This window comes from Cynocephalus volans, chromosome X, assembly GCF_027409185.1.
Source record: "Cynocephalus volans isolate mCynVol1 chromosome X, mCynVol1.pri, whole genome shotgun sequence".
NCBI classification, from domain to species: domain Eukaryota; kingdom Metazoa; phylum Chordata; class Mammalia; order Dermoptera; family Cynocephalidae; genus Cynocephalus; species Cynocephalus volans.
The window spans coordinates 93,009,343-93,022,555 of NC_084478.1; the positions used below are offsets into that span (position 1 = coordinate 93,009,343).

The 13,213-nt window shown below is 39.4% G+C and overlaps 1 protein-coding gene across 1 annotated transcript in view; it reads left to right on the forward strand.

Moving 5' to 3' along the window:
• The window catches only part of DACH2 (dachshund family transcription factor 2), a 551,156-nt gene that overhangs the window by 124,092 nt on the left and 413,851 nt on the right, over positions 1–13,213 (forward strand). The gene's annotated exons all lie outside the window — the stretch shown is intronic.

Below are 13,213 nucleotides of genomic sequence, written 5' to 3' on the forward strand. Positions count from 1 at the left end.
AGTTCAGAAATAAGAAAATTGAGTTACCAGATGTTATCTTGATGGTTACAATTGTAATAGTTATGAAAGAGTAAACAAACATCTGATCCATATTAGTAAACATCTTTAATACCTACAAATAATTATACCTATGGCAAAACATACTGAGATTTTGTCAGAAAAATCCTTGGATGACTGTTGATTTTCACTCAGCAAATATTTATTGCATGTTTAACAGGTGTTAGGCTTTGGAACAATGCTAGATACTGTTTAAACCTTAATATTCAAATAAAAAGCCAGTTGGGAGTATTGTATAGAAGTCACTGTAGCCCAGGGCCAAGATGAATGTAGAATTTAGAGTCCAGGATTTCAGTTATACTGTGATGTATAAATTCAAAGAGAAAGGGCGAGAGAGCATCTTTATGTTAAAACACACACACACACACACACACACACACACACACACACACACACACAGCTGACAGAAAAAGCAGATAGCCAAAAAATAAGCTTTAATAAAAATTGGCTAAAATGTAAAGGTGATGAATTTTATCTAAAACCATTAAAATAAATTAAAGTAAATTTAAGGTCATATACTAAATAAAATTAAAAAGCTTAAAAAGAGGGATTGTTTTGAAAAAATATTCACAGGAGATGTACAATGAAGACATGAATTAATTGGAGGAATTGTTTTGCAAATGACAGAAAAAAATCCTAATCCCGTGACACTCTCCCACTTCCTTATAATAATTGTCTCAAGTGGAAAGAAAACGTACACTTACATGTTTTCTTAGACACTTAATCTCTCCCTTTTCTAGAGCCAGTGCAAACAGAACTGCTTATTACTCCAATATGTTACCAAGTTACTGAAATTTGAAAAGACAGTGGCTCTAAAATATTGTAGATGTGCCAGTTGCTAAATAGGTGATTTATGGTACCATATTTTAGTTTTAATATTTGGGCTTATTTTTAATTGTGACAATACTTGTATTCTAGAAATCATAATGATACTTAGCAGCAGTTCACTAGTATTTAGCAAAAATTCTGTGGTGAAGTAGCATAGGCTTGAAACTCAGTGTTTGAATTCTGTTTCCTGGCACTTTGGTTACTTTGAGTATAGGAAAATAACGACAGAATGTAGGTTATGTTGCTGAATGTAGGTTTTGTTTTTTCAACCAAAAAAAACTGGTTTTAGAGAAAAATTATTTGGCAAGAAGTTCAGATTGCTTAGAGTTTATTCCTAATTAGTAGCATATTTCCTTAATAAAAACTTCCCAGTTAAACATATAGTATATGTTTAGATTATATTTTTAAGCATATCAAGTAATTTAGGGTTACAGTGTCCCTTTTAGGTGCTTTATTGGAGTCAGATTTTCATAAGTTTTTTTTAAAAGATAGAATTAAAGAAGAAATTGACTTTGGTCTATTGTTCTCTTTTTAAAGGTGTTCTTGGTGCTTCAAATAGATTGCAAAGCAAATTTTCTGTGTCACGATCATCCTTCTCACAACCCCATATCCTTTAAAAGTTTTTACTCAAATCTTATATGGTTAGTATTAAAATATTTTGATTTTGTAAATGATCCAGTTGATACTGTCATATGACAATATGGTGAAGTAAATTTCGTAATTCTAACATTTGAACAGTTGTCAAAAGTACATTATAATTGATTTTCAGAAGTTTGCTGCAGAGACAGCTTGCTTATACTTAATTGTAAATGTACATGGTTGCTTTCACTAATATTTTTTTCCTATTAGTGAGACTAAAATTAATATTTTAATGATGACCATTAATTATAAAACTATATTTTACTCAGAAAATAATTCAGAAAAATCGTGGGGTCTGGTATTAAGATTCTGTTTCTTGGGGTGGAGCACATATACATTTGTGTATAGATTTGCATTCTATAAATGTATTATGTTTAGCAGATGAAATGTTGGAACCACAATAGTATTTGGAGAACATTTTTAAAAGCTATTTGTTTAGTAGGATTTTGTAATTTGCAAAATACTTTTGTTTCCTATAATTAAAAGAAAACCCAATTATCCTTCTGCTGCTGCTCACGGTTTTTATTTAAATTTTTGGTTTTAGCACTCAATGATTATTAAAATAGGACATCAGTTTCTTTTTTATTAAAAGCCTTTAAAGAAGATGATGCTTTTAAAAGAAAGTCAAGTCTTTGAACACCTTTGAGCTTTCCCCCATCTCCTAAGTATTCTATAATTTGTATGTAAAGATTTTAAGGCCTGTCTGCCTATTTTGTGTGACATTGTTATTGACTTTTTTCCATTTTTGTTTGCTGCAGTTGTAATGGGTAATGGTGAATGTGAGGTAATAAGGACACGCTATTTGTGAGCATGGCAAAAATGTATTGTTTCCTACTACGAATGCACCTTCAGAAATAACTGGGTGGTCTTTCTTTGTCACTTCATGTGATTTTTAGAAGAAGGCATTCACAGATACAAAGACATTCTTCAAGATGTGATTACTATAAGACCAAGAGCCTCACAAATAAGCACAGTAAAAGACTACGAATTTCATATAGGATTGCTACAATGTGTAGAAGGAAGAAAAGGATGGGCTAGTTGCTGTGGAGAAATGAGGAGGCAGTCTGAAATCCCTCGATTTTCAGAGTGAGAACTGCCACACTTTATACAGTGTGAGAGAGAAAGAATGTATTGCTAGGGAGTCCAAAGCAAGGGGTGATTATAGAGACATTAAGAGATGCAATGAGTAGGAAGGACCCACAACCCATGCCTGGGAGCATCCAGTCTTCTCCATTACCAATGATTTATATTCCCATAATTAACAGGAGAGAGTTCTTTTTATTCTTTGTTCTTTTGTTGTTCTTTCAAGTTTTCATCCTTTAACAATTTTTTTGAAGTAAGAAACTCAGTGATGGGAAGAGTTTTCTCCAAAACCCAGTGGCATGACTTCTGATGAACCTTCAGGAGAAAAAGATGCATGCCTTGTGAAGTTTTAGACATAAGGGAACACATATTGGAGCATATGGAGTGTACACACCACTATGTTTGAATAATGAAGATGCTTATGCATTCTTTGAGAAGACAGTTCTGGGAGTAACCTCTAGTAATTGATAAATTGAAAAGGGTAATTATAGAAAGGAATAATACAGACAGCTTCTGAAAAGGAGACTACATCCACTAGTCACTTAAACAAACAGAATGGCCAACAGGAAATATTAGGTAGTGAAATAGCTAACAGCCTTCATAGGTACTCGTTTAGTGCTAATCATAACCCTTGACTTGGACTTAGCTAAGAGGCTTATATTTGAATAAGCTGCCTGGATACCCTTTTATTCGAAGTCTTATTTGGAGACTAGTTGGTGGGTCTGTCTGATTCTGCTAAAACACTGAAGTTGACACCTGAAATAGAAGACAGTGTCAATATATTGATTTTCACCAAAGGGAAATTACTCCTTAATTAGATTGGGATCAAGAGATAGAGGCAAAAAAATGCATAAAAAACCCCCAGACAATGTGGTACACGTTTGAGGCAACAGAAAACTAAATATAGAGGGGGGTGGAAGGAATATAATAATCCTTAGGGAAGGAAATTTCAGTTGGAGGAAATTTTCTGTAATTCAAAATTTATTGCACTGCAACAAGATAAAAAATATTAAAATCAAAGAGTGTCAAAAATTCAAACTCTTTGTTCTTAAAGATTTTAGTAGTGTTCATCAGTATCTGGGGAATAAAAAACACAAAGGAATGAAGATTATTTTTAAACTTCCATTAAAAAGCAATATTTCATTGCATAAAGTGAAAAGGGTATGACGATATAGGGAAGACAATATAGGACCTGGCAAACATGAGCTTTTATCTTGACAGTACATTTTAAGTCAATACTATCATCCCAAAGAGTTTTTATCAAACACGTGTCTTCCAAAGACTTTAATACTCTTTTATAATGTTTAGGCGGATCTTGTTATCCAGGGGGTGTTTAGCTGGGTTTTGTTGCTCTTAAGGAATTGCAGCCTAGTGAGGGAGATGAACATATGATGGAGAGCTGTAACAGGGGCACACACAAAGTCCTAGGTGAGCAGAGAGGAAGGAGCCATAAGTCAGCTTGTATGTTTAAACAATGAGAAAAAAGAGAAGTGGCCAGGGTTAATATTAAGATTAGCATATTATTTGACTTGATTTTTACCATTAGAAAGGAATACAGTAACTTATTCAAATCACAGCAGAGGAAAGGGCCAGGAAGTTTCACAGCCCTTTTAAATGTTCATTATAACCACTTTTTCACTATACTGTAATCAGGTGCTTTTGTGTACATGGTCTTTTGCTAGGTACTACAAGGAGCTATTAATTAGTTTGGGGTCTTCCTTTTTGTTGTTTGTATTTTAAATGATAAAAATCAGCACACACTCATGGGGTTAGGTCATGTTGAACATACTAATAAATAGATGAATATGTACATATTGCTATGTCCTTTCACTTTTGTCCTTTCACATATAAGCAAGGTGAAGCGGGATGGTAGACAGCAGTCAGTAGGAGTGGCATGTTTTTCTCTATGTAACTGTTAGGCAAATGATCTAATTCATTCTCTCTACTTATAGGAATTTTCCAGTCAGGAAGTCCAAGATAAAACTAGCTGCCTGGAGGAGAAGCGAAAATAACAGTGGCTTTCTTGATAAGTGACAGCCTTATTTTCACCTGCATGCACGCTTTTAACAAAGACCTAAAAATCTGCAGGATATTTGATATTATAACATTCATATAACCCCACTTAGAATATTATGTTTAGTTCTGGTTTCCATATTTTTTTTAAAAAAGATGTAGCACATGAAAAGGGGAATTAAACTGACCTTAGGACTACAAGGTATGAGCTGTGAAGACAGGATAGAATCCTGAGTTTCTGTAACCTTTAAAGAGCAAAGGTTGAAGAAGATTTAAGTGAAAATAATATAAACTCACTTCTACATACATATAGATAGATAATATCAACTGTTGATTACATTAGAGATTATTGTAAGACAGATGCATAAATTCCAACAGAAGAGAAACTTGCTGAAACAAACGGACTGAGGCTTCTCAGCTTTTCAAGTCCATCTTTGCGTACCATGCAAACAGAATAATGCTCTACTGATGTCTTCTGTGAAGCAGAATGTCTGAAGGATTTTCATCAGTGCTTTTCTGAAACGTGGAAAAGATATGCCCTTTTGTTGACTACCACTAACAGGTATTGCAATAACTATTTATGAATCAAAGAAAAAACAATATGTCTCAGGAGTGGTAACTAAGCTGCAATAGCCACTGACTTCTCAGAGAAATTTCAGGGTAATCTACTTGTATCGTAGGCAGGTAGTCAACAATTTAGGAATCAGAGAACTATAGGGTATTTGAGCTTTGGTGGGCTGGAGAGGTCAACCTATCCAACCTGCTTTTACAAATAAGGATAGTAGGGTGTTGTTGGGCTGTGTCACAGACCCCTCTGCTCTGTTCTGTGCAGGTCCTGAGTCAGGTAGGTGAAAGAAAAACCGAGTAGCCACCGGCAAAGTGCTTTATTCTTCAGACACGAGCTCCATTGACCAGTGGTTTAGAGCCACTGTCTTCCATATCGAAGTACACAAAAGCTCCAACAAGCCCAGGGGTACATGGGCGCACATGTGCACTAACTCTACTCTTAACGCAGCTGGATATGAAGTGAGAGGGCCTGACCAAACCAACTCCACTTTCCTCACACTCCATTCCTTTAGGGTCTCTCGCTGTACAATCTATGTGTCTGAGATCTTCCGTGATGTTCCCTTATTGAGGATGGCTGACCCGTGCATCCATATAAGCTCTCTACTTATTGTACATTCAATACACCTTGAGGCTTGTCCTCGTAGCTCTATTCTTTCAACTATTAGCTATGAAAACCCCACCCATACACATGTCCAGTTAGTAGTCGTCATTGGGGTGATTTTCCACAGGAATCCTGCAGCCACACTGGTAGGAAACTTGGTGCATATTCAGCACGCTGACACATTGGCCACACGAATGTATGTATGTGTCCAGTCGACTCTGGCCCTGCAGCCACAATACTATGGGCAAAAAGACAAAAAAGTTATTGGCACCAATAGAGGGAGTTCTTGTCCCTCTGGCAGAATACGTGCCAGCTTACCAGCCTGGGAAGAATGGTTGCAGGAACAGGTGCTTTGGCTCTGTGCAACAGAGCCTCCACTGGAGAGGGCCTGCCCTTGCGGAGTCTCTCATTTAAGATCCTGACTTTTGGTGCTCGCTTCGGCAGCACATATACTAAGATCCTGACTTTTGGTCATAACTGCCGTGTCCACCCCTTCAGGGATGGGGTTGGGCGGATAGCCTTATTCCCTTTTCGAGAAGACCATTGTACTGTTAATCATTCTCACTGCCTGGGGATGATACAGCACATGTAAGTTCCACTGAATGGACAACTGAGAAGCCCGCTTCTGTACTTCATGTTCAGTAAAGTGAGTTTCATTATCACTTCTATGACCGGGGGCTGATCGTACATGGCCATAAGGCTATTCAACACCTTAATAGTGCTTACCTGGTCTGGGGCCTTACTAGACCATACAAACAGACCAGTAGCCGTATCAATGGCTGTGAAAGTATACCTGTAGTTCTCTGACTGTGGCAGTGAGCCCACAAGATTCACCTGCCACCATGTTAGGAGCATCTTCCTCTTGGGTTTTCTCCCTATCTGCATGTGGCACCTGGTGAGCCATCAAGGGTACATCTGTCCATCAGGGGCATTCTTTCTCGGGTTTATGTGGCATCCGTTGGGCCATTGGCCACACAATCTTGCAGCCAGCATGTTGCATTCTCCTATGTAGCCACCCAGCTACATCAGTAGCTGGGGCTCTCTCCAGCCATCTTACCTTAGCCAGTGCATCAACTTCATCATTGCCTGGACTGGCTAAGGGGGAATGTCCTGTGACATGGAAAAGACTTACTTCCTTTCCATGTCCTAAATCCCATAATTCCTGCCACATGGCTTGCCCCCACAGGGGTTGGTGACCTACCAGTCACTACTGATATTTCCAAGTACATATCCAAAGGGTAAGACCCTTATATACGACCCACTCATATTGTTCCAAATGGCCTAGCAGCATTGGAGCTGCCTTGGTTAAATCTGCAAGAAAATCAGAGGTTAGTCAAGACATCATCTATGTAATGAAACATTGTAACCATGCTGGTCCTAGTCCACCTGGCTAGGTCCCCAGCCAGTAAACCATGACAGATGGTTGGGCTTTGCAGGTAGCCTTGGGGTAACACCTGAAAAGTCCAGTGCCTTCCCTCCCAGGTGAAGGCAAATTGATCTTGGCTATCAGCTGAGATCAGGATAGAGAAAAAAGCATTTGCAAGGTCTAGTACATAATGATAAGTTCCTGGCTGAGTTGTCAGCTGATCCGTCAAGTCGTGAACCGAAGGCACAGCTATGTGCAGAGGAGGCAGTATTTTGTTTAGTTCCCGATAGTCCACAGTCACCCTCCAGGTGCCATCAGGTTTTTCCACTGGCCATAATGGGGTGTTAAAGGGACTGTGTGGGATGAATGATGCCGACCTTTTCTAGCTCCAATATAGTGGCACCTATCTTCACACGTCCTCCCAAAAAGCGTTTCACATTGACCACACACCTTGGCGTTGGTAACACCTGTGGATCATACTTGACACGTCCCTGCAGCACAGGCTTTACTGTCTGTATCTGCACCTGGAATTCTCCAACCATTGTTTGCAGGTATAGCCCAGAAAGTATATCTATACCCAAGATGTATTCGGATACAGGAGATACATACACAGTATATACATGAGGGGGCAATCGTCCAATGCTCAGCAGTAAAGACACATCTTTGACTGTAATAGTCTGTCCCCCACAACCATTAACATTCACTGTGGCCCCTGGAAACTTATCTGGGTTGCCATGTATCAGGCTACGTTCTGTGCTGGTGTCCACCAACACTAACACATGCTGTACACTTGTCATCCACCCCTAGGTCCCACAACTGTAGGAGCAAAACAGCTAGGGGTTTGCCCGTTTCTGATGCACAACAGGTCGTGCAAGGACACACAATTTCTCCCAACACACCCTCAGGGTCGTCATCATCCTCATCTTCAGGAACGGGGGTAACCTGTTGCTGTACTTCATTCTCTAGCATGTCTGCCTTTTGCCGTGCTGCCTCATGGAGTGCCCAGTCTGTACTGGCTTGCAGTGCAGCCCATCTGGCCAGCCATTCTCTGGGAATCCTCATCTTTCACCATGGAGCTCAGTACCCTGAGAGCTTCCTCTATACTCTCGGGGGATCCATCCACTCGGTCCCACGTTTTCAGTCGAGCCCAAGTCCACAGGAACGCTGCCACCAAGTATCACATGCTTGAGGGCAGCCACATCTCCCTCTCCCGAAGGGCTCGTGGCTCCCTTACCTGTTCATCCTGCTGAAACTATGCCAATTGTCAGGCCGGATCACAGACCCCTCTGCCCTGTCCTGTGCAGGTCATGAGTCAGGTAAGCAAAAGAAAAACTGTGTAGCCATCAGCAAAGTGGACATGCTTTATTCTTCAGACATGAGCTCCGCCGACCAGCGGTTCAGAGCCACTGTACTTCCATACAAAGTACACGATAGCGGCAACAAGCCCAGGGGTACACGGGTGTGCACGTGCACCAGCTCTGCTCTTACGTAACTTATTTACAACGGATGTGCTGAGTCATACCCAGCCAGATATGAGGCGAGAGGGCCTGACCAAACCAACTCCATTCTCCTCACAGACGTAGAGATGGAAAGTGATTTGCTCATGGTCACACAGCTGGTTAGTTGCCTACTTGGGACTAATACCTAAGTATTCTTAAGCTTTGTTTAGTGTTCTTTCTGTTAACACCATTCCTTCCAGAATTGGTTGTTCAAAAGTTCACTTATAGTTTGGTTTTATGGAACTTGGAAAGTAATTTTTCATGGAGACAAAGTAATAAGCTCAGAGTTTTCCTTTGTTCCATCCTATACTTGTTTTTCATGTTAAATTAAGCTTTAGTTAATATTAATGCTGGCTTTTGACTTCCTGTTGCACATGTCCTTTCCTTTTGATTTTCATTCCCACCATCCTGGAGTAAACTCCTGCTTGATCTCCTTGCCTCCCAACTCTCTTATAACAATTTATTCTGTACATCCTGGCAGTTTCAACTTCCTAAAGCATTGTTCTCTTTCAGCCTTTGTTCTTCAAAAGCTATCTTTCAAGACCCAAATAAAATTTCATTTTCTCCATAATGATTTCACTGACCACTCCAGGAAAAAGTAATACCTTCATATTCTAAATTCTTATAGCATGTAGTTTATATCACCCATGGATTCAACATTCGTTAGTCATATAGATTGAGTGCCTACTATGTGCCAGGAAATTGTGTGGTACTTATCACTCAGACTTTCAATGTAACAATTTGTGGCCATAATTAATATCTCTTTTTAGATTGCAATGTTCTTGCTGTCAGGGATTATGGTTGAATATCTTTGTATTCTCCATAGCCCATAGCACAGAGCCTTTTGTACATAGCTGATGATCAGTAAGCATTTGTAGAATAAATATTGAACTAAGAAGCTGCTATGATCGGATGAGGAGATAAATGTAGCCTCTATGGGATCAGTATACAAACTGTTAGCAATTGTAAGCATGTTTGAAGAGCTTTTTTTCAATTCTTAAAGAAGTTGTTTCTTTGCATAACATAAAAATAACACAGTTTAGAAGGGAAAAAGTATCAAGATAATAGGATAATTCAGTCATGTTCAGACAAATATTGTCAGCAAAAAATGGAGGAACACCAAATCAGATAAAAAGCCCTACAGTCTTAATTTCTACATACATAAAAGTGTGACAATGTTTCAAACCTACTTTTGTGCACAGAATATTTGCACTTCATTAGTTAACGAAGGAAAAATGCTCTGTTAACTGTAAAGCTATACAACACTGAGTATTTAAAAATGAGATTTTTGAACCTGTAAACAAGCTATATCAAGTGTTTCAAAAGGTAATCATTTGTAATTTTTAGTATCTGCCTCTGTTCTCTTAATTGGTAAGGAACATGCATTTTATTTTATTTTTATTTATTTAATTAATTAATTCTTTTTTTTTTTACATTCTAAGATGTTGCAGAGCAGTTGGGGAGGGGGGAGAAGAGAAAGCGGAGGGGGTTAGGGTGAGAGGAAGAGGAAGGAGGAAGGGGGGTGTGGTCGAGGCCCACGGCACCCCCCTCATTCCAGCAGTAGAGCCCAGGGGGCTTCTGGGTGTGGGGTGGTCATGGCTGGGCTGAATGTGGACTTTGGGGGGCTGTGGATGAGGCCCTCAGCACCCCCCCACCCTGGCTCGGGAGTATGGGACTCTCTGGCAGCAGCTCAGTGGTCATGGCTGGGCTGGATGTGGACATCAGGGGTGGGCATGGCTGAGGCCCTCAGACCCCCACTGCCCTGGCTCAGGAGTCGGGGGCACTCTGGTAGCAGCTCCGTGGTTGTCACTAGGCTGGATGTGCATATTGTGGGGGTATGGCTGAGGCCCTCAGTCCTCCCCACCCCAGCTTGGGAGCCAGGGGACGTTCAGTCCTTCTAGGTTTTATAAGTGTTCTTTGGTGGTGTTAGACCTTTACCGGTTAATATCAGAACTTTGTTTCTGATCCATGGGTTTTTTGTTTTTCCTTTCAGTTCTGCGTTGGATTATTCACTATTCCCACCACTTAAACTCTGCACTGGAACTAATTTGTTGTCCTTTGGTTTCTTCTAAAATGGGAGAACTTCCTGTGGAACCAGCACTTGAAACCTGTGGTTGAGCTAAATTGCTGCTTTGCTGCTGATTCCCTGGGGAAGGCTTTTTGTGCAGCTCAGGTTTTAATTGTTGACCTTGTAAGCACTTTTGGGTCTTGTGAGGTTCAATACACCTGAGTTGTGTGGAAACTTTGGTTTAAGCCTCAGTCTTTTCAGCAAAGTGCATCCCCTGCAGTTCTATATTCCAGACCAGTCTCCATTGAGTGTGTTCCTGTGCTGATTGGGGGGCAGATCAGCTACCCATGCTGTGCCCCAATGTTCCCCTGCTGTGCCCGTCTCCCCCACCCCTGCACTCCAAACACTTCCCATGGGATGGGCCATGCACTGGTCCCTTGCAATGACTCACTGGCCTCTGAGTGGCTTCTTTTTTCAGTTGTCTGTGGCCCTCACTCCTATGTGGGTCCACAGGAATCCTATTAGTGGTCTTGCTGGCCTGGGGGCCACCAAGGCCTTCTTCTCCCCTGCAGCCTCCAAGCAACTTCACATGAAGGACAAAGCAGGAGGTTTTGCCACCTCTTGCTCCGTGTGCTCACCAGGGCCAGCCTTGAAGTGATCAGGGCTCCAAATGGTTGGAGCAGTCCTTTCCTTCTCTCATTGTGGCTTCTCCTGCCTTCATAAACTCCATAGGTCTCTCCTCTTCTTCCCTTGAGCTCTAGTGGCCCCAGCTTGGCAGTTGTTGCTTTTTAATAGTTGTAAATTGTTGATTGTGAGAGAGGGTGACGCTGAGGACCGTCTTTTCTGCCATCTTGATCATAAGTCCTATTTTAATTTAATTTAATTTTATTTTATTATTTTCAAATAGTAGAGTAGTCGTTGTCGGGGATTAAGTAAGTGGATGAACATAAGAGATTTATCAGACTTTTAAATAAGTAATCCTCTTCATTCCCACTCTTACCCCTCAGTAATACATTAAGAGCATGCCTAGATTCCTTTGCTCTGACCCTGCTTGATTGTTTTAATCTGCAGCTAGAGTAAACCAGATAGGATTACCAGAATGATCAATTGGCAAATGAACTCATTTTCTTAGAAACAGCTTAGCTGAGTTTTGCTTACAGCACTGTCAACTTTTCACATTATTTTAGGCTTCATTAGACAAATAGGCCAGATGTTAGAAAAAGTTAAGTTATAATTAAAATAAATTTTAGAATACTTTCCTCATTATGAATAACTTTATAGTGAATCTATATATTTTTCACCCATCAACAATTCATTATATTTGATGCCATCAAATAAATTTGAGCTCATAATGTTTCTGATCAACTTTGTCTACTCAGAGAAAGTTTACTCAGATTCTAAAACACCATTATTGTCCTTATACAAATCATGTGCCATCATCGATGATGTAAATCAGTATTTCATAGTAGAAACAGATTCTTAAAATATTTTATGAAATGTTTTCAGGTTTATGAAATATTTTCAAAAATATTTTATGAAAATAAGCTTGACAACTCTGCAGCGATGATTTTGAATAAGAGTAAAGTGTCCCTTCACATGGCCAATGTTCATTTCATTTGACAAATATTTACTGAGGACTACTACATGCCAGGATCTGTGTTAAGTGTTGGAGTGAAACAGTGAACAAGAAACCTAACCTATTCTTTTATGGAGATTGCGTTTTCATGAATAAGATAGACCTAAATCAGGTAAATAGATAAAATAATTACACATTGTGATAAGCGTTATGAAGGAAACACCATTTTAATCAACAATTCAGAGTTGGAGGTTGACACTGAGTTCTTCACATAAGCAGCATACTATTTAGGAAGCAAGCCAATTTATTATCATCTCAGTATGATATCAAACCATCAAACCCAAAGCTAATTGAAAGCTGATAAATCAGTGACTGTATTCAGTGTTTCAAGGGCTGTAATATATATCTGACATAAATGTTTTGTTTGGCTTTTGGAGCATTTCCTTAGCGTTTTCCATGAGTCATTCTGAACATACACTAGCAAAACATGATCATCAACTGGAAAACCCGAAATATAACTAGTGTTAACAGTACTGAAAAAAATCCCTTCCAAGAGGCTAGTTAGAATCCACACACAGAACAAAGGACAATATTCACAGGGTCACCCGTGGTATATTTAGCCAAACCTACAAGGAGATAGTAAGACTGTAAGGAGATAAATTTCCAACATTAACATTGTGGACAAAGATGCCACAACATTAAGTAATTTAAAGTTTATGAAGGTTTTTAGGAATTTTAACATAAAATCTTTATACAGTATAAATGATTTCAGGTAGGTTATCTAATAATCAGAGTTCATGCATGTGACTGATATTTACCAAGTTTGAATATGTGAAAGAATATTATTGAAAATATATTTGGGATGCATTCAGAGTGTCACTAAAGATATCTAACTTGTGTCATCCTTGATGGGGCATATACACATATTGTACACATAAATAATTATTATTGTAGCATGAGAATAACAAGTTATTCT